Here is a 24,803-nt window from a genome sequence, read left to right as displayed (position 1 = left end):
CGTATAGCACGTGGTGCCGCCCGGCCGAAGGAGCGAGTGTTTACAGCGCCACACGCATGCGCCCCGCTTGTTTGCGTCTTCAGGTCAAATACCGGCTTGGGCAAAAGCCTCTACCTGCTCTCTATATCTATATTCTGCTCTAAACACCCAAGTAAGTCTAGTTGTAAGGGCAGCTGGCGCTCTTCATCGTAGGAGGGGTCATCAAAAGTCTAACAGGATTCTGTTTAGAAAGCCAACATAAACATAAATATTCTATTAGTTGAGTTTATTCTTTATAGGTAGGTATTTAAATTAAAATGTAAAGCAATCAAAACATGAATTAGGGTGTCCTTGAATCGCCGCGGCACACGGCGGTTACTCGTTCGTTGTGTCTTGGGAATACTATAAAATATATATAGATACGTCGTATAGGACATATTATGTTTTTCCGTCTATAGAACTCGATATGGAAAAAAACTTGAATAAAAACGTTCCCAGACTATTAAACAATTCGTAACGGTAAGGCTCTTTGCATTTTTACTTGAATTCTTGTTTCTAATCGGCTGAACCAATTGTTAATTTACCAAGCATTTTATCTTTGGAGCATAAATGTACGTTCAAGAAGTTATTACCTATCTACCTATTGATCTTCAACTAACATAACTCAAGTTTTGTGCGCAATGTAGAGTTCAAGGTTATAATTTATGTAATCGGATTAGTGGCTTATTCCCAAAGGTTAGGTCATAGTTAAAACGCATACGTGATAACACCACAGTTAGACGCAAATATATTTATTTATTATTCGAATAGAATATTACCTACATACATACGACTCGCGACGTTATAATATACTAACTCTAATAAACCAAATATATTTTGAACGTTTTTGTCTATTTTTTTATCCCTTACAATAATAGCTTATAAGATTTGCCCATATATTATTATAGTTATATATTATTATATAATCTGAATGTCCTTATATTATTATAAGTGCTGTATAAAATACCGTACTTCTGATTATTATCTTTAGTGTTATAAAAATGATATATCATTGTAATTTGTTAAATTTCACTTCGGAAAAAATTGGCAGCAAATTCACATACATATATACAATTTCGCTTAATCATTTATACCGCAATGATACAGTAATATGATCTATCGTAAATCATTTGTATTGTGACTAAAAGGGAATTGGGCCGTCTTCCCCTATGGTCCCAATTTTGATGTTTTAGGCATTCCGCCAACGAATCTCATTCAAATGATAGTGATGTGACGTTGCCAAAGACAATTCGCTTACTCTTTACGGTCATAAATTATATATTTAGTGTCATATGTGTCACGTTTTGATAATATTTTCAGGCTTGTCTATTTATAACACTAGCCTAAAATTTCAAGGTTTTGTCTATACATAAATTATAGAAAAGAGCGTACCAATTATAGAAAGGCCGACAACGCACTTCAACGCCTTCTGGTAATGTGAGTGTCCATGTCCGGTATCACTCACGACGGCTAGAATATTATATAGAGATCCCACCGTCAAGAGAGAATTTAGTTAGAAATAAAACGTAACTATGTTTTAATCAGTTGCAAACCAAAGGTATATTCCTCGACGTCCATCTACTTCAAGAGAAAAGCGTATTCTTAAAAGGCCGGCAACGCACTCGCGCACCTTCTGTCATTAAGAGAGTCACTTGACATCAGATGAGCCTCCTGCCCCCTGTTCTACATAAAAAAAAGTGCGTGCGTACAAAGTAATAAAGTAATTAAGTGAATCTTCTTTGGCAAACAAATTTTTAGGTCTTGTTCATATTTATACAAATCTAAAACTTTTGATTTCCGAGACTTAGAGGAAGGGAAAAAGGAAGATATGTTACGAATTTAATGAATTTAATTGTCATTAAGAGTGTCGAAAATTAATACAAATTATAAATTGTTTTTTTTTTAAATTGATTGCTTCGATAATAAAAACACGAGGCATTTTAATTTACAATTCGTCATTCGAGATTTCAATAAATTATTTTGCATAAAATATTAAATACTAATATTTCATAAATTCTCTTTACGAAATTTTAATTTAAAAAATAGAATTTCTATAAGGTAATTCACCCTTCTCACTCTCTCCCTTTTCTTCGACTAAAACGCTGCACATATTCGTGACGCTAATATTATTATTGCGTTTCATCCGTAAAAATTTTACCCTCATGCGCCTAAAGAAGTTTCACTACAAAATTTCTCCGTTTAACATCACATACTGAGACTCGGCTAAAAAGCCTATTTCCTTTGGAACCTTTCAACATGTAAAAGTGATACTAAATAACATTACAACAGATTATTAATTAAGACAATTAAGCCGAGATTCCAAGATATCATTCACAAGTGTTGTTTTAAAAATTCGTGAATAAACTCGTAAATTTAATAAATTGGTTGAGTCAGTGCAAATCCATTAGGTTCACTTCAAAAGATTCACAACTGACAAAAACATGTGCAAAAAGTTTTAAATATATTTTCCTCCTCCATTATTTATAAGTATATCTACAAATATTTATAGCAGTGTTGGTCCCATGGCTCTCATCCCTGTGGTCGTAGGTTCGATCCCCGGCTGTGCCAATGGACTTACTTTCTATGTGCGCTTTTAACATTCGCTCGAACAGTGAAGGACATCGTGAAACCGTCTTGCCTTTGCCCAAAAAGTCGACGGCGTGTGTCAGGCACAGCAGGCTGATCACCTCCCTATTACTTTTGATTACTATTACTTTAATATTGATTACTTCCCTATTACGCAAATGAAACATACAGAAATCTGAGGTCTAAACCTACAAAGGTTGTAGCTTTAGTAGTCACTGATTTATTTATTTATGTTATATACACAAATAAATAAGTATATGCCTTTTCTTTACATGAAATTATGTTATATTTTTATATTATAACGTAACAAAGTGTAAATAAATAAATAAAATAAATATTATTTTACTAAGTAACTTGTTATCAGTTTCTATATATTGATTGCCTAGATTTCTATTATATATTTCATTTAAGATTTGTTTCTCTAATACCTACTTATACCTACTTGTGTCATAATCATAAATATGTATAGAGATTTTGACAGTCTGTTTCGTAATAGAAATCATCTTAAAAGGCTTACATCGATACTAATATTATAAAGGGAAAACATTTGTATGTTTTTGTATGTATGCCACAAAACAAAACTACGTCAAATGTTGTGTTTAGGGAAGTTCTAAGACACTGATGTTCTACAAATAAATCTCTTCTTCTCTCTTATATTATAGAAGAAAGTTTTGCATTTTGAATTTTTGTTTTTTTTAATAATTTATAATAATCACGCTAAAAATTCCTGGAAAATTTCTTTCGTTACCTAGTTGTCAATACCTGTAGAGTATTTTTAAATGTGCTATTACGTACGACGTAAATGATGTTACAAATTTCAAAATGTATTAGAAATATATATTCGTTGTAAGGTAAAATCTGTATATTGATTATGAATGTAAGTATCTAATAATATGAAAGGAAGAAATTAATAACTAAGTAAAATAAAAGTTTTATGATGACAAAAATATATTCTATAGTCCGACTTAGTAGACTTTTCACTACCACGAGATCGGTATTTACGCGAGTGAAACCGCGGGGTATTACATAAGATATATATATCTTAAGGATTTTTGTATGAAAATGGGCTCTGGGCGAAGTGGAACTGAACACGGAAGTATACAATTGTCAAAAGTCAAGTTTGTTTTCGTATAGGATTCAAAGTCTAGTTTCTGAAACTAACCTTACCATTGAATTACAATTTTACTAACTGACCCGGCAAACGTTGTTTTGCCTTATACATTATTTCTAGGAAACATTTATATCTACTAAAATAAAAAATAAGGGTTGATCGTAGAGGGGTAAAAATTAAGGGTTGTATGTACTTTTGTATGCTGAATCATGAAAAAAATATAAAACAATTTTTTTTTCCAAAAAAATTATACGGGTGGACCACCCTTGTCATGAGGAGGATGACAAATAGATGTGGTCCGATTCGCAGACCTAACCGACATGCACACAAAATTTCACGAAAATCGGTCTAGCCATTTCGGAGGAGTTTAATAACAAACACCGTGACACGAGAATTTCATATATTAGATTTATTTATTATTAGCTAACGAATAAATAAAACTACCTACTGAATAATATTCATTCATAAAAATTCCATTCGTAATTATATTGTATTTTTAACATTATCATTAAATTTAATTATTAATCTTAAAAAATTATATTTCTTTGCGAAATCGTGTTCATTATAAACTTGAGAATATTCTTGAGATTTTTGAAATAATTGGCTACTTTACATGTATGAAACATTTAATTTCTTCCTTTAAAGAATTTGTTAAGTTAGATAATTACATAATGAATTATTTAAACAATTAATTAGACAATTAACGAAGACGTATCATATATCATACGGGACAAAGAATTAATTTTTTGCTACTTGCTTGTCGTTTTTAACATGAGGAAGTTTATCGTCTCATTAAAAATGTATAATAATAATATCATATTTGTTTCATTCACTATGTAGTTAGTGTTAGACCACATGCCGCCGAGGGAGATTGTTGGTGGCGCTTTGCTTTGGTATGCATAGTAGCGAGTTCCATATTGTCCTCCACCACAAGGCAGTACCGCCGCGGAAGAGTGGGAATGCGTAACGTATTTTCCACGAAAAAAGAGATATCTTCGTATAGTGCCATCTCCTTTCGAAGGTTGGCGATGGCTAATAGTATATTATACGTAGTTATAAATAGCAATAAAATAGTTATTATTTCAAATAGTTGATTGAAGAACGAAACTTAGTCGAATTGGTAAAGAAATACAATAAGCAAATATAAAATCGTTGGACTGGCAACAATTTAACACGTGTTTGGGAACGGAAATGGAATGTATGTTTTTATAATTACGTTATTTACACTAATTATAACTAAATAATTCACGTTTCATTGCGCTTAATAACTTAATATTATGATTTATTCAAAATCTATAATGGTTATCGATATTGAATCTTTCTAAGAGAGAATTTCGACCAGTTTTTATTGAAACAAAAAAAATCGAATTAAAGCGCCATTTTTAAATGTTTGAAGTTGAAATGTCCTATAGGATATTACCGGTACAAAACCGTTTTATATTGAAACCGGTTCTAAGCCCTGAATTGTAGGGAACAAGAGAGAGGCGCGCGGGGAAGTACAAGGTCAGGGGCCCACGCTGTCCAAATTCATTGCTTGCTCGATTCTCTGATATAAAGTTCATATTCGCGAACGGCACGGTCCAACGACTCCTAAATGCTTACACGGGAATTTAAACTTTATTATGTATAGCATAGAGATCAATTTTATATTAGACTATATGTCGCAGCTAAGATATTAGAAACGACCTATTGTTTACATTTGCATTACGATTTGTAGCTGTTTTGTATCGGTTTACTAATTCTTATTTCCGATAATATCAACCAACATCTTCACTGTGCGACTCTCATACCTGAGGTCGTAGGTTCGATGTGATGTGCACAAACGGACTTTATTTCTATGTGCGCACTAAACATTCACTGAATGGAAAATATTGTGAGGAAATCGGCTTACCTTAGACACAGAAATTCGACGGCGTGTGTTACACAGAAGGCTGATAATCTCTTGCCTATTAGATTGATAAATCATGAAACAGATACAGAAATCTGAGGCCCAGACCTAAGGTTGTAAGTCCACTGATTTATTTTATTTTCTTATATTTGCAACACAACAACAATTTGACAAAATGTGTGTGTGAGTATTCATGATTTATGGCTATAAGTTTTCTTGCACTATTAATTCTTAGTAATTTGATAGTGGAGTTGAGTCTTCGAACGTTGGTACTATGTAGTAGGAAAACATAAACAAGCCAGGGCTAATCTATATATGGTTAGGTTATTATTATTAATTAACTATTAATTACTTAAGATGTCATGTGGAACATGGTATAATGGTTGCAGCTTCTTACAAACATTGTGTAACACAAAAAACTTGGCGATTAAAAAGAGTGGCGGAGAGTTTATTGCCAGTTCTTCTCTTCCGTTCTACGACCTTGATTTGAGAACTGGCAGTAAATGTAAAATTAGAAGCATTTAATATGTATTTCTTTTTTGACGTTCATAAGTGTACATTGTGGTACTGCGATCGAGGAAGAGTTACACAACAAAGAACGAGTCACGTTCCAGTACCTAATGAAGAGGCACTAAAAGAAAGAAATGATCTATTAACAGTCGGAGTCTGGTCTGTGGAGTATCTACATAATGAAGTTTATTCGTTATTATTTTAGATCCAGTGGGTCTATACTTCCTCGAGGAAGGGAGAGACAATGTTAGGTTGGACAAACAACATTGCTGATAATATTATTTAGTTCAAATCATGAACATAGTCTATAAAAATAAAAAAAAATCTACAATTACAAATAATTTAATAGACGACTATGAGTACGTCTTAAACAGTTTAAACAAATAAAAAGCAACGCTAGGTATGTTGTTGAACGCGTATCAACAAACAATTATTCAAATATACCCTCTAATACAGTAAGATTTAGGATCAGAATAGCCTAATTGAACAGTCTGTAATGAAATCCTTGGTTCCGACTTGTCTGCCTTGCTATTTTCGCATAAAAACCAGCATACGCATGTGTGCGTAATTTACTATTTGTATGTGCGCTTGACGTGTTTTTTAGATGTCATTGGCTCGTAGTATATTCGATGTTTCAAAATATTTTATCTTATACGGCCGGAAGCATTATTAAAAATAATCCTCTTATAGATTCCTTTAGCTTGCGTATTAAAGTAATCCAAACATTATTATTTAAGCTTGTATAAAGCACACAGCGAAAGGTACGCAGATAATTACTGGAAATTTTTATTATAAAGATGTTAATTTTGGATGCTTGCAACGAACCAACTTGGGCGATTATAAAACATTCTTACGATTTCAATGCTACATCACCTCTGAGGTAATATACATTATTCTTTTCCCTATATAAAAGCATTGATAAAATAAAAACACTGAGGTAGTTAAAGTTACAAAAAATAAACAAAATGAAGTGGAAATGGCCAACATGCCAAGAGGAACAGAAAAGTGGAGCACGAAACTACTATACTGGTGCCCAAGGTACAATGAACGAAAAAGAGGAAGACAGCTTAGAAGGTGGATAGACCAAGGAAACAGCTGATACATGGCAGAGAGTGGCACATTTCAGACAGGAATTGTGTGATTTGGAGGACGCCTTTATCAAAAAAGAGCACACAGATACCTAAAAAGAATTAATTATTATTATTATTATATTATACATACATTGGATTTTATTAGAAATCCAACTATGAAAGGAATATGATTTTCAAAAATTCCCAGAAACGTTTAACTTAAAGTTAGGCCCGTTATCTCTTTTCTAGATTAAACGAACCGATAACTACGACGAATAGAGATTTGTTTGAATTAGTTATGAGTAGATTTTAATTGTTCCGAGAATGCCATTACGATGATACAATCTTCTAATTACTATGAAGTCATCTAGGTATGTTTTGGTCTCGGAATCTAGGCTACAACTCTGTTTATTGTTTGCCAGAGGCGAATAACGTATTTTTCTAGACTTACTATACTTGTTATAATTATAATCGTTATTTTCTATGAAAGTGTAACAACGCACTAGATTTACAAAGAACTACGAAAACAAAAACAAACCAGTGGCGCTTCAAACTTAGGTCTAGGCCTCAGATTTCTGTTTCTCTTTTATGATCATTTGTCAATCTATAACTAGATCAGCTTGCTGTGCCTGACACACGCCGTCGACTTTTTGGGTCTAAGGCAAGGTTCCTCAAGATGTTTACCTTTACCGTTCGAGCGAATGTTAAGTATAGAAAGTCCATTGGTGCACAGCCGGGGATCGCACCTATGACCTGAAGGATGAGAGTCGCACGCTGAAGCCACTAGGCCTACACTGTTATACAAAGAACTACACAATATCCAAATATAAAGTACTAAAATAGTACGAAAAACTTAAGCTCAAAGATTTAAACTTTTAAAAATAATTCATTCTAATTTTATAAATTGTACACGAAATTTAGGGCCGAAACAAGCAGGCTTTATAGGACCCTCCGAAAAGGGATTACATTGATACCGTCGGACTTGTAGCGATTTTATCTTACCTGTAATAATAATAAAGCCCGTTTATTTCCAATCTTTACAAATGTTGAATGTACAATTTGTGTTAGTACCTTTGATCGGAACCCCTTTTCACGGGTTCACCTCCTCGACGTTTTTCCAAATATCCATTGCTTTCTTTCTCCATTCGCTTTCTGCTATATCTTCTATCCACCTTTTTTATGGCTTTCTTCTTCCCCTTAGTCCTTTCCATGCAGCTGTCTTTAAAGTCTACCTTATCTTACCTATAAACAATTGTTCTATGTTACATTTACTAAGTTAGTCGTATTGTAAGTTATTTTGTATGTTAGCACTCTTCACGAGTTCATTGCTGCGTTAACACTTTATGTATATTTGATACATATTAAATTAGTTTTTAGGTAAGGATGAAATGTGAATTCAATGAAATTGTGGCAACTTTGATAAAATTGTCTAACGATAAGACTAACGGAAGTTTATTACATTTAAATGCTTAGCAATACTCGTGCTCGAAGACTATATCTACAGTATATGTTACAAGCTATCTTTTCTAAAATATATGAAAAAAAAAGTACTAGTAAGTTTTGCTTATTAAGCAAAAAAAATCCAGCAAAACAGCTGATTAGGTATGACATAGGCACTTAACAATGCTTTCTTTAATTGATCAGCCCACTACCGAATATATCCAGCTCCGGATAAGTATAGTTTAATTTGTTATATTAGCGAAGAATTCGAATGAGAGGTATTTATGAACTATATTCTCGCTAATCGCGCTCACTAGTGCCGACCTTTGAGAGCAAGTTCACCATTCCTGACCTTCCACAAGCTCTTTCACCCTATTGGACAGGAAGAACGAGGGGAGGGTTCTTACTTTACTTGTCTTAAAGATTTTTCAGTTATCGTAGGGGATCAAATTCTGCGGTTCACCTGCAGAGAAAATTGATAGATTTGTATCTAGATACTATCTTAGACATAACTTATGGGTTTAGGTCAACAATTTTAGTAACATTAAGTTTTTTTAAGGCTATTTATTATCGTACTAGTTATATAGCAGGGTGGCGGACAGTTACTTACCCGTTGTTCTTGCCCGCTCTACGCCCTTGACTTGCGGACTGGTAGTAAATGTACAATTAATTTAACTTCTTTTCTGACGTTCATAAATGTACTTATTTACCTATATAAATAAAGTTATTTTGAGTTTGAGTTTATATTAGATTACATTATTAATAATATCATCATAGTCAATTCTGTCAATGCCTATTTATACACATAAACGCTTATTAATTAATACGACCTGGCTATACCCAATTAACTTCATAAGTATTTGGCCCTCATCATGACGTGACACGGTCAATCCACTATACCAATAACTATTTTAAAATAAATCTAATTCGTAGTTTATAAAAGGTAATAACGGAAGTGAATCTTTTTATTCACATTTATACCAGAGAGCTTCACTTCACTTAGACTATTATTAAACAGGGCAAGAGGCAGAATGACAAGTAGTAATCTTTTTGTATAGGAAACCACGTTCGTTTATAATTACTGATGTTAAAATATTCGGAATAAAAGGGAAAGTTTACAAACGTTTAAAATTTCCTCAGCGTCTTTTTCATTATTCTAGAACCTTTCTAAAGAACCTTTTTCCGTCTCTAGTTTTGACACAAAAACATAGATAAAGTAACGGAGGAGTTTAAAGTATTTCTTTCATTTCCGGACCACTCCAAAACCTTATCCTTAAAAATTTACTGACTTCAATGCATCAAACAGTATTAAAACATTATTTTGATATCCTTGCCTTACCTAGACATATATAATTATTTAACAAATGTAACAAAATATTGTAAACCTATTTTAAAAGAGTAAGTGTAGAGTTTCTTGCCCATTCTTCTCCACACGAAACTACCTTTTGGAAGGGGCAACTAGAATCTTCTTTATATTTTTTTTTGACGTTCAAAAGTGCCATTTTAGATGGTCTAATTGAAATAAATGATTTGACTTTGAAGTATTAAACTAGAATTTATTTGCGGGGTATGCAGTAGTGTTGGCCTAGGCCCTCAATCCTGAGGTCGTAGGCTCGATCCCCGTGCGCATTTAATATTCGCTCGGTCCCATAAATTCGACGGAGTGTGTCGGAGGCTGAACACTTGCCTATTAGATTGACAAATGATGATTAAACAGATTCTGAGGCCCAGACCTAAAAAGGTTGTAGCGCCACTGATTTATTATTTATTATATTAAATATACAATTATAAATTTAAATATGACATATGAATTGAAATGATTTTACAAAATATTTATGTGCTTTCCTATAGTAATAATCTTAGTTTATTATAAAGTAATTTATCAAGCTAAATGTCAAAATAATTCAAATAGAGTTATCGGTTTTGGAGTTGTACAGACAAACAAACAAGTTTATATCTGTCAAGGACATGATTCCTCGATCTATCGACGCTTAGGGATGGACATTCTCGAGGTCTTATAGGAATCCTTATCGAATATCGAAAGATATATATATAGTACTTATGTATAAAATATATATATAGCGTTGTAAACTTTTGTGGCGTTTTAAAATAATATACTTTGATTAATGTTCATAAATTTATGAATCACATGAGATATGACTAAACTTAGTATTTCTCTCATTTAATAGATATAATATATCTATTAAATATTATCTTTCAACCACGATTTTGACAGATTATATACATTCCTTGTGTATATATCTACTGCTGAAATCCATGTAATTTATTTATTTATTTATTTATACGTTCTTAAACAATGTGTATGCCTAAAAAAATACAAGAAAATATGGCATCACAAATTTAACACATACACATCAGTTATATTAGAACATAAGTAATCTAAGGAAAAAATTAAAACATACAAACACAAAATAAAACTAAAAATTAATAATAACTAAAACTAAATGAATACATAAACCTCATTAGGAGCACGATAAACAAAGGTTACGGTAAATTTCTTACCCGTAGACGTAAATACGATTTTTATTACACTTAAATAAAGGAATGATTAAATTAATAGCATTATAAATAGCAGTGTTATATCGACATTCGTCTAATCCCTAGGCAGATGGGATCAAACCCGTGGAGCTGGTTAGGCGAGTATTTGTATGGTCGGAGTCCTGTGGGAACAGCGCTAAAGGCACCTTCAATAAATCTAGTTTACTCCCCAATATATTTTAAGATTAATTTAATCACGAAATTTTGGATTTAAAAGATTTTTTTTTGTATTTTCAGATTTGATATTTTACAAGACACTTAACTGGATTTTTATGCATTAAATTATCTTACAATTACTATTAAAATCATGAGTTGTGTGACAATACGAACAACCAGCCTCCAGAAAATAAACCACTCCTTTATATCATATAAAATATCATGAGAGAATTATCATTAAATCAATTCAAAACTCATTAAACGTAAATTTATCAATAAAGCTTTTTATTAATTTGACGTATATTTAAATAATCTCAATCCTTGGGATTGATTTGCTCCACTTCAAATATTTATGGCACTGCCTAACAAGCAATTTGTATTGTATGACTCAAAACTTGTCGATTAAAAAGAGTTGCGGAGAGTTTCTTGCCAGTACTTGCTCGCTGCCTTTGACTTGCGAACTGGTAGTGAACGTAAATTCGAAATCGATTTAACATCTTTTCTGTTGACGTTCATAAGTGTACTTGGTTACCTATACGAATTAAGTTATTTTGAGTTTGAATGAGTAACAAAGCATTAATAAATTAGAAATCGTCGCTAAATGAAATTGTTACAAGCGGAAGTGAGCCAGGATTTATCACCTTTAAACCGATGGTAACCAGGCACCTAGCGGTCAACGGGCCCCAATTCGTCAAAGAATTGATAACACGCAGACCGGTCAAGTAACATTGGTTTTATAAGGTAAAAAACAAGACAGGGGTATTGTAAGTTTCATAGTAGTGACGTTGATCTGGTCAAGGTAAAGCTATGAGCAGGGAGAGCTTCCCAAGAGTGTCCCACAGCGGTACGAGGAATGCGTAAAGTTTCAGCTCGTAAAAATTTCTATATACAAACACACATAACATAGTTAAAACAGAGCTTAATAACCCTAGACAACTAAATGGACAAACTTTACTTATGTGGACACGTTGGCCCCGTCTCACCTCCCTCGGGAAAGGGCAAAAGAGGCGCGGCCGCAGAGCAGACGGAAAAATCTTTCCTCTAACTTAGTTTTTGTTCCCTTTAGAGTAGTCTCTCTTGGGCTGTGGGTTTCAAGTACACAGACGCTAATTAAAGATTTAAGTTGGCACCTGGTAGTACCGGTGAACCAAGAGCTGGTGCTTCGCTCAACGAATAAGTATCGCAATACAGCGAGGAAATGCTGCCAGCGTTAAAGCTACACAGGAACCAAACCTTTCAAATTTGTTTTAATTTTCTATTTATCAATTTATTATTATTGTGTAGGTTAAGAATCTTGTAAATCCTGTATATTTGTATTATATATCATATTATTATAATTATATATTATTGTCAACAGACAAAACATTATAATAATGTCATAAGCGGTATTAAAAATATGTTTTGTTTTACCTAAAGTTGTCAATCATTACCGGATTAAATAAGACAAGTACTAATGTAAAGAAATGTCTTGCCAAATGACTTGATAAATGTAGTCATTAAAATAAGGTCACAGTGATAAAACCTGTATGTCACACCTTTAGTTTCATTTTGCAGACAGCATTTTAGTCTAGTCTGTGAGACCACAATGAGAACGAGACAAAGCAGACAATACAAATTTAAATACTTAAAATAAAATACCGCGTCGAAATTATGTTTGATTCTGATCAGTGATTATCTCCGCGCGACGTCTCCATTCAAATTGTGCTGTTCATTTTCTATCGTCTATTGCTTTCGGTTTTTCTGAAAAAACAATATTTTCATACAATTTAATTACGCAAATCTAGAGAACTTACAATCTTCTCAACTAAGTAATAATAATGAATAAGAAAACTAAAATCAATTTTAAAGGGCATACCTTTAATGCTGGCATTACCTCGCTGTATTGCGATATTTAAAAGTTTATATCGACGTAATTCTATAAGAGTTGAACAAAATAATTTATTACAAAACAATCCATTATCAATACAGGCAATTGTAAAAACCAAAATATGCGTACAACATCTGTCTATTAATCTTTGAGCTACGTCACGATCTTTAATGAGGATTTTTTATTTGTTACGCACTATAGCTGACCTTGGGCGGAGGCTAGACGAATTTAGACGTTACAAATAAGAGAACAGCGACGTAAATGTTAGTGAACCACTAATGAGGCACTTTCGGGAGGGACGTACACCTGTCTCCTTTTAAATGCGTGCCTTTCGGCGTTACGACTCCAATACCGAGCGATTCATATAAAAACAACTTAAACGTACGTATTATATACGTTTGTAAAGAGGCCTTTTACAAATCGCTCGATTATAACGCGTGGAAGTTTTAGGGTTTCGGGCTGTGTAGGTTTGATCAATGTTTTCAATTCTTTGTCGAAGTAACGAGCTACAGATCGTAAAGTATCAGAAATTGCGTTGTAGGAGTATTCTTGTAAAGCCGTTTTTTTAACAATTCAAAACTTGGAACACGAATTTCATAAAGTTATTTAGTTTAATTTTATAAGAACACAATTGCAACAGGTGCAGTACGCAAAACTAGTTATAGACTTGACAAATCATTATAAATTTCACACTACAGAAATGAGAAATCTACGCGTTATAAGTGGGAAATACGGCGTAGTAATATATGAAAACAGGCAGCTAATTCTAAAATCTAGAATTCTACTTTTTGTATCTAGTACGTTAACTAAGGTGATAAAAACATTATTTCTTAATTTTAATTTAAAATATATACAGTATTTACAATATTCTTAACCTACTTAGTAAAAATAATATTCACATATCAATAAATAGAAAATTAAAACAAATTTCAAGAGATTGGTCCCTGTGGCATTCAGATGTTTTAATATATAAACGAATATGTTTTTATAAATTATTAGCGCACGTAAAAACAATATTTTAGAAGGTTTTTTGTTATCAGTGGTACATGTGTAGTTTGACTGTTTAATACTTTAGTATTAATAACAAAGTTTTGCCAACATCTGCCCTGTCCCAAGTGTAAGTGTCGTTACGTGTAATGGGACACGGTTAAAACGTCGTGTTACTCTTGCAAAACCGCTAAAATGATATTGGTACGATTTAAAAAAAACAGTGGCGCTACAATCTATTTGGGCCTCAGATTTCTTTATCATTTGTCAATCTAAAACGTAAGTAAATGATCAGCCTGTGCCTGACACATGCCGTCGACTTCTTGAATTCGGTTTCCTCAAGAAGTTTTCCTTCACCCTTCGAGCGAATGTTGAATGTGCAGATAGAAAGTCCATTGGTGCACAGCCAGAGATCGAACCTACGACCTCAGAGATGGGAGTCGCACGCTGAAGCCACTAGGCCAACACTGGTTTATATTTTTTAATTAGATATATGTCAATTGGTTTGTAAAGAAAGCGTAACAATAATAAGTATAAATTTCTTAGAACAGAAACGGTTTACATTTTTAGTACGTTTAAAAATATTTTGCGATATTTCGTAAACAAATTCGTGTAAGATTTATAAATATAGGCGGATCTAAAAATAAATTAGGAACAGTCGTAAAACTGGGGCCTCAATGTGCGAGTAGTACGCTTCGCGCATGCGTCATGGATACGTCACTTTCTCATTACCAATATTTGTTTCACGCGAAATTATATCATTACGAATACTTTTAATAATTAATTAATATTTATTTATTTAAGCCTTTTAACCTTAGTTGTACATAACATATATCACTCAACTCTATGTAAATCAAAATTATGTATATCCGGCTTGTATCGTTTATTCGCCGGTTTCAGTTGTTTCTCTCCTACCCTTTTTTTACCTGGGAAACCCGATTAGGCAAATGGAGATATGGGGGTCAAGGTCGTAAACTGCAATGACCCCATACCCACTAAGCCCACTGTTTTCGCTATAGGAGGAGGGCGGCTCTTATAAATGTTGATTTTAAATAAATTTCACTCAAGACAATATTTTAGGACAGGTGTGTGCAACCATGTACCTACGTTAATTAAAATATTTAGATCACATTTGAAATTCACGTTTAGACATTTTAAATCTTCTAATATATAAAATTCTTGTGTCACAATGTTCGTTCCCATACTCCTCCGAAACGGCCGATTGTTATGACTTTTTATGCATATTCAGTAAGTAAGTCTGAGAATCGGCTACTATCTATCTTGCAAACCCCTTAGTGATAAGGGGTGTCCACCCCAATTTTTTTATAATTTTTAGTCAAATTTTTTGTTTTTATTTTTTTATGATACAGCATATAGAAATACATACAACCCTTAATTTTCATCTACCCTCTACGATCAATACCTACTTTTTATTTGTTAGTTAAGAAGTTATAACTTGAACTCTGAGGTTTATACAGAGAAAAATCACAGAAAAGCCTAAAAAGTTTCAATTCCGAAAAACCGTACAGTCTCTGGGGTAGCATAGCAAAATGTTCCATGTTGGTATGTACTAAAAAGGTAGGCTAGGAATTAAGGACAAACGAAGTTCGCGGGCCAACTAGTAATCTATATAAAAGACTACAAGCCCAGTACCCTTCTTCAACTGCGGTTAACTTGAAATGTCATATCTACTGAATAACCTTTGTATGGATGGTTACCAGGATGTCACGATTTTGGTTCTCTTGTCTTGTGAGCCGCAACAGGTTACATGTCTAACTTCTAAATTATTTCCCTGTCTTGTGCACACCAATCATAATCCGTTCCATTATGTATCTTACAAGAAAGCTTAAAAATTTGGATACTGTCGCATATATATATATTATATATATCTATAGCATAACAAGTTAGTAAAGTACCCACTAGCTGGAAGTAGTCTAGCTTAATCTTACAATCGGAGGAATTAAAATAATTGTAGTGCCTTGATTATCATCTTCTTTTTTGGTCCATTTCCGGACGTAGGCTTCCCTCTTTTACCTCCAGTAGGTACGCCCTGCACTAACCTCTCTGCATCCACTGGGATCCAACCTCCTTGACGATGCCGTCAGTCCACGTAGTAGGTTCCATGGAATTGTAATCAATAATTGTCTATTATTGTTTTATTTGGTACATACATTACAATTAAAATGCTTTCATTGCAAAATCGATTTAATATAATCGGCGATCAAGAATTACATGTTTGTAAAGATGTAAAGTTTTCCAAGTGATCAGCTTTAATTGTGAATGGGGTGAAGTTTGTAACAACGCTCGAATCGCTGTAATAACCTAACTTCACTTGAGAAAATATAGCGATTACTCCAAGAAAGTTTGTCATACTTGGTAAGTTTTATAGCGTTATATTTCGAATGCGTAAAAATGTTTTAATTTACATTTTATCAAAGATTAATAATTGTTGGTAAATGTAATATAAATAAAACGGTTATCTGTAATTTTAATTATGAGGAAAACGGGCAGGAGGTTAAGTGATAATGCCAGTTCTTCTCTCTCTTTCTTGATTTGAGAACTGGCAGTAAATGTAAAATTAGAAGCATTTAATGTATTTTTTTTGACGTTCATAAGTGTACATTGTGTTACCTATATGAATAAATGATTTTTGACTTTTGAATTTGACTTTTTGACTCACATTATCCATGGAAACTAACATTACCAGAAGGCTCGCAAGTGCGTTGCCGGTCTCTGAAGAATTGGTACGCTCTTTTCTTGAAGGACCCTAAGTCGAATTGATTCAGAAATACTTAAGTGGGCAGCTGGTTCCACATAGTGATGGTTTTGGAGGAATTTAGCTAAATTCGTCAAATTTATTATATTTAAACAATCCTCTTCCTATAATTCAATTTCCTAGAGGCACTGAGGGTTACAATATCTTTAACAGGAATGTGTTTAATCTGTCTTTATTTAAAACAAAACATTCCTCGACTAAACACTGTCAATTCAAATAATCATTTATTTGCAAAGTGACATTCCGTAAAAGTTGTGTACAAACAATGAAACAGCAAGTAGTATTGACTATGATTTCTATTATAAAACAAAGGAAAACCTTGACTTTGCTCTAACCTAGGCTAGGGTTCGTTTTAATAAAATTTTCTAGGGTTCAAGGGCGCGGAATGATTGATTTGCTCAAGGGGAGTGTTCACGGTAGGGGTAACTTTATAATGTATACATATTGACATGTTTTAATGGCCTGTGACATTGAATATAGTGTAATGGAATTTTGTATTTCCTAGTTTAGTAGTAGTAGACTAATACAAAGTAACAATATGATTTTGGTTGCGTACCTTCGTTTAAGAAGCTCAAAATTTTATCCCTTTCCTATATGTATATTTTAGAAATGTCCTTATTCGTGCACAAAAACATACATATATATATTTTAGGCAACGGGAATAAACATCTTTCGAAGTAGACATTGGGAGAAATTGGCTGTGCCAAAAATCAATCTGGAACTGTTTAGGAAAAACACCTTTTGTATGGCAATCAAGGTTTACAATTATTTACCAAATGAATTAAAATGTCTTCCGACTAGAGTTTTTTAAAATTTACTTGGTATTTATTACTTTTGGAAAAAATGTATTATTCGATAAATGATTATTTGCGTGAGACACTGTAGTTGATAGAAATTTAATAACGTATGATATGATGTGCATTGTATGTGGTAGAATATGCGGACTTACGATTGTACCACCTTCACATTTTTGTACCATATTCTTGCAATAAATTATTATTATTATTAGCATCTTGAGCATCGCTCTGTGGGTATTGGTATCTTGAGTAAACATTGTTTGTAATTAATAGACTCAAGTAAAGGACCGATTTCAATTTATCCCAGAGTAACAGATATATTCCTAAAATTTAAAAAAATCTCGTATGAAGGAAGGGCTAGTATTAAATCCTCCAGGTGTGGTATTTGCGTCATAAAAAAAACAATCTAACAACCTATTAGAGCTAGACGAACCAAGAATAATAGAAGCGTAGTCGTCAATTTCCTGTGAAACCCGCATAATATCCTGTCTAGCCTCAAGTGCCGACCGCACTACTCACCGGAAATAGGTCTAGGAACGCTAAGATTACGGAACAAGTGTATATTTAAATTTTATTTTGATAACTTCCGCCTCAATTTTTAATTAATGAGATTTTGTCTGCGTTATCTTTTTTTATTTGAAGTTATACTTCTTTTGGCGCGTTAGGGAAAAATGATGAGAGTAAATTTTTGCGATGCGCGCGCACACCGTCACAAAAAACCGACACCCAGTTAGCTATAGTCAACATTTTAGTTTTTTGATCTACCCTACCTGCAACGCCGGGTGCTAGCGGTTGTGTTGCCGACCTTTCAAGGAATGGTACGCTCTTTAATTGAAGGCCTCTAAGTCCTTTCAGTTTGGAAATACCTCTACTGTTAGCGAAGAGGTGTCGCGCGGTTCTGTGTTTCAAAAAGTCCTAAAAGTTGTGCGATTTTTAATGTGGAAATAAATGATAATATCGTTTAAACCATGTTAGATTGACTGAATTCTAAGAATCACAAACAAAACGTTTCGTAGTAGCGTTATCAAATCCTGTATACATATACAGTGTATACTCTTTATAACGGTAATCGTTATAACGACGCCCTCTCTACAACGTATAAAGAAGAGTTAGTTTTGTTTGGTTTAACACAAAACCCATACATTAATTCACTCTTTATAACGCAGTTTACGAATAAATATGTTCATATTTAGACATCAACAACATACTTAAGTGTAATTGTTTTTAGAATCAGCTTACAAAACTAATCTTTTGAGGTGCCGAAATTTCTAAGAAAGACACCTGAGGTCACAAACAACCTTCTCGCCTTGTTATTTTTAATTGCATTAACACGTGTGCCATTATTCTTAGATTACATTGCCTGTAGGAAATTTTGTCTCAGTTACTAAGCGCACCATAGTCACCTTTCGTGTATTATCAGTCGTAAACAAACTTTGAAACTGTCAAGATCACCAGTAAAAGAAAAACGTTATGTGTTAACGTAATTGGTTAAATTTGGTTTTTTTTCTCTTGGTCGATGGTCGGACCCTTGAAATTCGTTATAAAGAGTTCACACTGTATATAACTACCATTTCATGGAATATTTATAGGTATTAAATCTATTGCGATGGCCGGCCACCCCATTTTCTAAGTAATGAAGTCGTAAAACCCTCGCCAGCGGGCATTCCCCGAAAATTGCATCAAAGACATTCAATGTTTTATCGAAATTGCCTTTTTAAATTTTGTTAGATTTCAAAGACGATATTTTTCATTGTATGTTTCATACAAATACTTGGGGAAAATACTGGTCACTGTCAGAAGTAATGAAAAACAATTGAACATGTTTTACAAGAGAAAAGTCTGATGCCTGTATATAACCGTGTCTGATATACGCATGTCAAACCTGGTCACTCACTGATAAACAAGAAAACAAACTAAGAGTATGTCAAAATAGTATCGAAAGATGTATAGAGTAAATCTAGAATAAATAAAAGACATGACAAAGTCTAGAAAATGCTGTTACTTCTAGTAAACTGAAATGGAAATGGACAGGTCACATTATGAAGACAAGAATGGATGCAAAACTGACGGAATGGCTTCCTCGCTATGACAAAAGAAAACGAGGAAGACAACTAAAAAGTTGGGAAGATGAAATACGTATACGTACGCTGGCCCTACGTGGCTACGTAAAGCTGGACACCGAGAAGAGTGGTAGCTATTAGAGGAGGCCTATGTCCAAGGACAAGCTGTAAAACAGAAATTAACCGGCTTGCCGATTAATTATTAGTGTTTATAGTACTTCATATTTTTATGTACTATTAATAGTACATATTTTACACAATAAAGCAATCACATAATTAGTAAATTTCTTAAGGTAGTTTTTGCTGCGCCATCCACAACTATGTGGAACCAGTTGCCCACTGAAGTATTTCCGAACCAATTCGACTTAGGGTCCTTCAGGAAAACAGCGTACCACTTTTTAAAAGGCCGGAAACTTGCGAGCCTTCTGGCAATGTGAGTGTCCATGGGCGGCCGTATCGCTTAACATCAGGTGAGCCTTCTGCCCGTTTGCCCCCTGTAATAAAAAAAAACAGCTATTTTTTTTAATTATATGTATATAGTATGTAGGTATAACCGAGGTCGCTTATATGGCTTCAGAAAGAAGATTATCTTAGATTTTATCGTATCTTATACGTAGATAAAATGCTAATGACACTAATTAAATAAAACATCAAAACAATAAAAAACCAAGCAAAAAGATTTTCGAACTTTGATAGAAAATATTATATTAATATATTAATTATACCTATATAGGTACAATTTATTGCCTGCAATTAAAAATTATGAGTAGGATACAAAAAATCTTAACAGTTAATGTTGTTTACTTACGGACTGTAGTAAATAAGCAACACAAGACTTAATATTAAATAATTACAAATTAACAACACGATTCGTAAGAAAAAGCCTATTCGCCATATGATTTATGTGCACACGACGATGGAAATCTATTCACATACTCAGATCGCCTATAAACTTGAAATCCTCTCATGGCGCCGACACGACACAATGAATTTTAATGACAGCGACCCCATTTACTGGCCCACCTCGTGAATAAATATCTAGCTGCGTAATTACGGCCTCACGTGCTTAAATTAAACAAAAAAATAGCCCTTTACGAACGCCTACTTAATAATAATTCGTCGGGCGGAACAAACTTAGCCATAAATTCATCCAAGTGCTGGTAATTTGTCTATGATTAGTGGATTACAACAGCCAGTTATTACTTTGCGATTCGCTCGCTGAATACTAAATCCACGAGCGTTAAAATATACCTACCCATCGGTAAGTGTTCGGTTTTCCCGCGCGGCGCCATCTTGCGTGCTCTGTCAAAAGGTCGTTGACCCGAGCGAGGTTGCACTTCGCAAAATAACACCCGCTCCATTCATAAAACCTTATTTAAATGAATCGTCATACTTATTCTTTTTGTTTACGGCCGCTAGTTGAGATGAAAAGGAAAAAATTTGCTTAATTGAGTTTTTGTTCGATGTTATTGCGTTGTAATTGTATAGGTTTTTTATAATACATGGTATTGTTTGTGTTTTTGAATTTACTACTATTTATGGAAACGTTTTTTGGCAGAGTGTAGTAGGAACGGAACGTAACTTACCACTAAACTAAACGACTTAAAATCATTATGGCTACCTATAGGTAGTATAAAAAACAATTTTCCTATTAAATTTCCGAAAACGTGTATTTTCGTACTTATAAATAAAACAACTTACTTTCCTCGCCTAAAATGCTAAGATAACTTCATGTATGCGCTCACAAATATTACACAATGTACTGACCACCCAAGACTTAAGTATTTTGCTTAATTCGTTAATCCACAGATTATAAAGGAGTATATATATGACGATATAAAAAGTTTAAATATTTCGGACGAAATAACATCTGAGACCAGTCAGACATACTTCTTGGTTAGAGAATCTTCGGTAATGGTCACAGCAAATGCCAACGGTAACATAAGAATATATACATATAACATAAATAAACGGAAATTTACTATATTAACTATACAAGTCGACGTTTCGAGTGCTCTTCAGCATTCGTCAGCGAGCGACGCAATAGACGTATAGTTAAAGAATTTCAATTCAAATTTTGAATTTATTATAAATTAACTTTAGTATACAAAAAATATTATGTAGGTAACTTAATGTACACTTATGAATGTCAGAAATTATGCTTCTAAATGTTCATTTACAAATCGAGGGCTCCGAAGTGCCATACTCTGTGACACTCTTAAATGGCCAAGGTTTTTACAAAATGGAACTATTATAATAAACCATAGACTATATAAAAAATTAATCAGTGGCGCTAAAACCTTTTTTTAGGAAATCTGAGGCCCACCCAGATTTCTGTATCTGTTTCATAATCATTAGGGATCAGCCTCCTGTGACACACGACTTTTTATCTAAGGCAAGCCAATCCTTACGATGTTTTCCTTCACCTTTCGTATGTTAAATGCGCAAATATAAAGTCCTTTGGTGACCAGCAGATCGAACCTACGACTTAGGAGTGAGAGTCGCACGCTAAAGCCACTAGGCCAACACTGCTCCTATATAGACTATTAATAGAAGATAAAAAAAACCTTCATTAAGTGGAAAAATGCAAAATATGATTCCAACAAATTTGCATATAAACAAGAGTAATTATTTTACAATCTGATGTAAGTAATTGCTCGATTGTAATTTGGCCGCTATTGAGATTCAAACGCTATAAAAAGTTAATTTAGGCAGAGGGTGCATACTGTAGATTAATAACTACCTTTACGGACGCCTAATTTGAGGCTTTTATCGTTTACCACTGTGAGTCACAAAGTTAACGCTTGGCTAATTCAACGTTTCAACCTTCGATTCCGGACGAAATAATCGGCTGACAGGTGGCAACATTTATTATTTTATCAAATAGGTTTTAATGCCATCATTCGGAAAAGGCATCGTATTAGGCATAGTAATGGTATCCTGTGTTGATTACAAAGAACGCATATCTTAAAACGTTGGTATGCTGTCCATGCCCCCTAGTTTTTTTTATTATTTTTTATAGAACAGGGGGCAAACGGGTAGGAGGCTATCTACTTACCTGATGGTAAGTGATACCGCCGTCCATGGACACTCTCAGCTGCCCATTGAAGTATTTCCGAACCAATTCGACTTAGGATCCTTCAAGAAAAGAGCGTACTGATTCTTAAAAGGCCGACAACGCCCTTGCGAGACTTCTGGCAATGTGAGCTTCCGTTTGCGTTGTTGTATAAAAAAAATATTTTGTTTTTATTCAATTTTTGGATGATACCCACAATTTAGGTACATTTTCTCTACATATGTTATATAAATAATTGTCGATGATCGATATGTGACTGGATGTATGTACTCGGTAGTCAAAAAGTTATTTTGGAGTATCATCAATTCTTAATGTATTTAAAATCGATTTAAATCAAGTGCTATTCAACTTAACACTTAACACAACTGTTTTGTATGTACAATGTATCTCTATTTCTTTCTAAATAAATACCTTATCAGCAATAATTCACCAACAATAAGATACTGGCAACAGTAAACAATCATTCCCCAAGTGTACAATCACGCGAGCAGTCGAATATCGAATTTCTGTGAAAGCTCTGAAACTGATACTAAGCATATTGTTCCAGTTAGAACCAGTTTACACATATTATGTATTCATTATTGCTTAGGTACCCACTACGCATTACTAGGTATTGATTTCATTGAGATGTTATGTGAGAAGTAAGAAGAGTTTTTTACTGGACCGCACTCTGGTATTTTGGGTTTGGACTCTACAAAAAGACGACATAAATAAATTGTTTATTAAGTTATAAAAAAAAATTCACAGTCAGCCATAGAAGAGGCATGCAAATGTCATATTAATTATCATGATGTCATAACAGTTAATTATAATTGTTGTCAAAACTTATGATCTAAATACTCTCCCACGCTAAGCCACCTTGTCTTAAAAATTTAATCGCCTTCCCCACGAAAGCATTACATTGCAGTAATCTATAACTTCTGGGAAGGTTATTAAATAGTTTGACAGCCTTGGCGTAACAATTTTTTAAATACGACGTGGTGCAACCTGTACCCACAGCCGTGTTGAATCCCTCGGTAGATACAGGCAATCATTCAATGTTTTAAATAATTTTACAAGGATTTTTTTACAATCATTACTGCTTCTAGGATATATAACCTTCGTTAGTAGGAAGTGCATTAACCTTTTTTCAAAAGATTTCAATAAATTATTTCGTATAAAATATAAAATACTTATATTTCATAAATTCTCTTTACGAAATTTTAATTTTAAAAATAGAATTTCTATAAGGTAGGTATTTCACCCTTCTCACTCTCTCCCTTTTCTTCGACAAAAACGCTGCATATCGTCGTGACGTTCCGTAAAAAATTTACCCTCAAGCGCCTAAAAAATTTTCACTTCAAACAAGCTTTCCACACAAGACGCGGATTTGGTTAAGCTCGCCTAGGTACGGCCAAAAGCTTTACTAACAGTATCGTGCAAAACCTGAATACCCGTTCTCTAGTTGCTATGCAGCCTGTAATTATCTAAGTTGAGTTAACCATTAGATTGTAGACCTTACACTTACAAGATAAGGGTCCTTATCTATTCACTATCTAGTACTTTCACCAGTCTAGATTTCTAGACATATTTAATTTAATATTGCGTTATCGAGCTGGGTTTGCCTTTTAATAGAATCTTGAAATCCCTACGTGAGACTGCGGGCATAAGAAATTATTCATCGCAATGTTAATAAAAAATAGAAATATTTAACGTATCAATATAGTTCCAAAACTATAGGTATATATAATATTTATCTGTTTATACTCTGTGAAAAGAAGCCATAGGCTATGGTTTCCTTTGTACCACAGACTAGTAGTAAATTTTGTGTGCCTCCTATACTACAGGAGATCTGTTTTTGACTGCAGAGGGCTTTTAAGTGAAGGGGTCATATGCTTGACTGACAGGCTTGTATACCTCCGT

The 24,803-nt window shown here is 33.6% G+C and overlaps 1 protein-coding gene across 3 annotated transcripts in view; it reads left to right on the top strand.

Annotated features, from left to right (window-relative positions):
- The window catches only part of LOC125049309 (protogenin), a 96,052-nt gene that overhangs the window by 181 nt on the left and 71,068 nt on the right, over positions 1–24,803 (top strand). The gene's annotated exons all lie outside the window — the stretch shown is intronic.

Source organism: Pieris napi, chromosome 5 (assembly GCF_905475465.1).
Source record: "Pieris napi chromosome 5, ilPieNapi1.2, whole genome shotgun sequence".
NCBI lineage: Eukaryota > Metazoa > Arthropoda > Insecta > Lepidoptera > Pieridae > Pieris > Pieris napi.
Note: the sequence above shows the minus strand (reverse complement) of the source record. Positions and strands in the feature narration are given on the sequence as shown.